The sequence below is a fragment of the Myotis brandtii genome, unplaced genomic scaffold (assembly GCF_000412655.1).
Source record: "Myotis brandtii unplaced genomic scaffold, ASM41265v1 scaffold835, whole genome shotgun sequence".
Taxonomy (NCBI): Eukaryota; Metazoa; Chordata; class Mammalia; order Chiroptera; family Vespertilionidae; genus Myotis; species Myotis brandtii.
The window spans coordinates 826,739-830,985 of record NW_005371389.1 but is presented as its reverse complement, the minus strand read 5'-3'; the positions used below and the strand labels follow the sequence as shown (position 1 = coordinate 830,985).

Below are 4,247 nucleotides of genomic sequence, written 5' to 3'. Positions count from 1 at the left end.
CAGATAAGTCTGCCAGCAATTTTTTTTAAGGGCAAGAGTCAAAGATTTTATGCCTCATAGTCACTCAAACCCTGTTAGCCAGAACTTTGATTAAGGCCATATCTAGATGCTCATGGGACTGGTAAATATAGCCTTTAGGTTGGCAGCCCTGTGGTGGTGAAACTAATACTATAGGAATAAGCCCTGACAGCTGTGGGCAGAGATGGCAGCAGGGCAAATGGTGGGCAGTGAAGGAATACGGCTGTAGCAATCACAGGGCTGGGGCAAGCATGTAGTGGTCATGGGGCTCCCATAGCGGTCAGGGCTGTGGGGACCACTCACAGTGACATGGAGGAGGAGGGCAAGAAGGTCAAGAAACCTGGAATTATATTGGCTATTAAGCAAGTCATCCTCAAAGGTAAAAAGAGCAGAGATACAAAAGCCTACGAGAAGGTGACAGAGAAGTGCCCTATGCACATTGTGGTGCTGTCCCTGCCTGAGTGAGTGGAGCCTGACAGACTGTTGAGCAACTACATTGAGAAGGAGATGAAGTGTTTAGGTAAGTTAATGTCCATAAACCTAAAACCATCCAGTAAGACAGAGATCCTGCACCTCATAGACAACAAAAAGAGAGCCCACCAGCTCCTCGGATAGTTGATCCAGGAGCAAGATGAGCTCATCAGCCTGTCTGCCTGAAATGTCAAGCTGGCCTGGAGGGACAGAGAAGAAAGCATCTTCAGGGCCCCCATTCATGTCATTAGGCCATGTCCTATATGTGGCATGATGCCTTGCACTTGGTGGTCCTGAAGACAACAAAAGACCCCAGTGTCTCCCTCAGTCAGAGTCTGTGGGTAAAAAGTTCCAGAGGCCTCACCACAAACTCCATGTTGGAGAGTGGAGTGGAGCCTGTGGAGGTCTGTTGCCTGGTGATACTGGCCATGGAGAGCAAGGTGGCAGCAGAGGAGTCAAGGCAGGTCTTCCAGATCATATACACGGAGCCCACCATTGACTTTCTGGACAAAGCCGTATTTGATGGGTCCTCGACATCAACCTACCACCTGTCCTCCCACAGTAGTGATTACTCTTCCACCAAGGTGGACATGAAGGACTCATACAAGACAGACGCCAGCACTTTCTCCTTTTCCTGAGTGCTGCACGCAGGTGACATCTTGTCCTGCATGCCCACAGTGCCCCATGCCAAGACACTTCACAAGAGCAAGCTGAGCACCGTGGCCATGGAGCTACTATAGGACTACATGCCATGCTGCACACCAAACTGTCCTCTCAGGAGATTCAGCAGTTTTCAGCTCTGCTTCATGAGTACCTCAACAGTGCTCGGTGCTCAAGTTCTGTGTGAACCTGCTGCAGTTCTGTGGGGATAGCTGTAAGTTCCTGCTGCTCAGTCTGCAGCCCTTCATCCCTGAGAAGGGCAGCCAGCACTTTGAGAACTCCCTCAAGACCATCAGGGTGAAGGACAGCCACAACATCATCACTGACAGCTTCAGCCAATATAGGCAGGCCACGAGCTCCACCTTTACTTCCACCTCCAATGGGAACAGGGAAGCAGGCATCTCCAACAACCAATCTGTGACCTTCAATGTGAACCAATGGGACCACATGATCGCAGACATCAGCAATGACATCAAGGTGCTGGTCTCCAGGATGGACCAGGACTTGACCTGACACTGCCAAAGCCCCCATGGGTCTGCCCTCACAATGTGGAGCTGGAGCTGGACCAGGCCCCTGACCCTCCTGACCCCCCACCCCCAGAAAATATGGCCCTCTATTGTGAAAGAGACCCCGGTATGGGGCAGAGGCTACCCCAAGCCACCTGCACACAGCTGTATCAGGATATCCTATAGGACAGACCCCACACAGCTGTTGGTTTTGCACATAAAATTCCTATTGAAACTCCCAGAAAACTTTAAAGAAGTTGACTGAAATGTGAAGGAAAAAAAAGAATAAAGGTATACTTGCTATTATGGACAATTATCAATTTTCCAAAACGTATAATTTTTCTAGTTCGTCCTTTTGCTTTTGCTTATTGTGAATTGTAACTTGCAAAATGGTAGTTTATTGCTATATCTGAATTTATCATTTTTGATAGTTTCTGGATTTAGTGTCACCTTTAAAAACATATTTTTCATTCTTTGATTATCTTTTGAAAAACTTCTATCATTTCTTCTAAGAAATATTATAGGAGTGGTGGCAGCAGTTCCTGCTGTTTCTACCTCTTCTTCCCTGTCTTATTCTTCCTCCTTTGACATTTGAAATTTAAAACATTAAATTATTAGTTTCATTATCAGTCAAAATGTATGTCACCAGAAATAATACTTATATTCTATATTTCTCATTATATATCCACACAAATACTAGTCTTAAATATTTTCTCTAAGATTTATTCCATTGGTATGATCATTCTTCATGGACAAGTTTCAAGATATACTGAATTCCACTTTTTTGTTTACTGCATTTATGTCCTCAATCTATTGCTCTTTGGAAATTAAAAAGAACTGGTGGGGTGTAAGGAAACACATATAATAGCTTAGGGAAAGACACAAGAAAGAGAGTTTGCTATGATCATTAATTTTAATTAATAATTGAAATAAAAGTAATATACTTTATAAAAGGTGATTTAATCACTTGGAAAATTTAATTATGGTGATCTGATTAAATTAAAGTGTCATGAAACATTGGTATCATCAGAATTGATTTGTAAGCACCATTGCAATTTTAAACTGATGAAGCTACAGCAAGACATACAATAACTTTTCTCTTCCGTTAAGAATCAAAGGACTGAAGTTGTGATACAAAAATATATGTATAATAACATTGTACCTCCTCTCTCTCTTCCTCCCTCTCTCCCTCTATCCCTCTCTCTGTGTCTTTTCTCCCCTCTTCTCTCTCTCTTTTATTTTTCCCTATCTTATTTCCAATCTCTTCCCCTTTTACTCTTACATTTTGTGCTTATTTCGAACTTCTACTGTCATACACCGATTGTTCTGATTGCAGAAATTAAGTTCTTTAATTTTCTATTTGTGTGTCTGAGCAGGAACGTGAGAGTGGTCCTTATCACAAATCTCATTACCACTCAAAAGAACAACTTTGACTCATTTATTAAAGATTATGTTTGCTATTAGCTATTAGTGATATATAAAAATTATATCTTGATACAAGTATGAAAGTGATTAATTTATAAAATACTTTCTTTTTTGAGATACCATTTTTAATTAATTAATTATTTTTTGTTGAATGTATTGGGGTGACATTAGTTTGTAAAACCATATGAGTTTCAAATGTACAACTCAATAAAACATCATCTGCATACTGCATCGTGTGCCCATCACTCCAAGCAAAGTCTTTTTTTCCCCATTCCTCCTCCCTTTGCCCACCTCTACCTAAACCCCACCCCCTTTTTCCTCTGACTGTCACCACACTGCTGTCTGTGTCTATGTGATATATATATAAATACATATATATGTTTTTTTTGCTTAATCCCTTCAAATTATAACTTATTTTTAATGTCAGTTAATTTATGCTAATCTTGGCTTTGAAGTCAACCAAAGTGTTATATATCCGGATGTTTCACTTCTTCACTTATGGGTCAAGTATTTTAAAACATAGTTTTTAATATTCAAATGTCAATCTTAACTTATTTTTAGTGTGCTAAAATGTACATAATATAAAATTTACCATTTTAATAAATTCTAATTGTAGAGTCCGTAACATTAAATATTTTACATTATTGTGCAATCATCATCATCTTCCATCTCCAGAACTTTTTCATCTTCCCAAACTGAAACTTGATATGCATTAAGCAATAATTTTCCAATGCCTCCTCCTCTTATACCCTGGCAACCATCATTCCACTTTCTGTTTCTGTGAATTTGAGTACTCTATGTGCTTCGTATAAGTGTAATCACACACTATTTGTATTTTTGTGACTGTTATTTCATTAAGCATAATGCTTTGCAATTCTTCCATGTTATAGCATATGTCAGAATTTTCATTCTTTTAAGGTTCAATGATAATCAATTGTGTATATATCACATATTATTTATCCATTCATTGATATACACTTAGTTTGCTTCCACCTTTTGGCAGTAGATAATGCTGCTATGAACAAGGGTGTACAAATATGTGTTTAAGTTTTTGCTTTAATTCTGTAGGGTATATATTTAAAAGTGACATTACTGAATCATATGCTAATTCTATGTTTAATTTTTTTCAGGAACTGTCATCCTGTTTTTTATAGTGGCTGCACAATT

General features: G+C 39.5%; 1 pseudogene; it reads left to right on the top strand.

The window, feature by feature from the left end:
- Positions 1-288: 288 nt before the first annotated feature.
- LOC102262882 lies at positions 289-1,662 on the top strand (annotated as a pseudogene).
- The last annotated feature ends 2,585 nt before the right edge of the window (positions 1,663-4,247 follow it).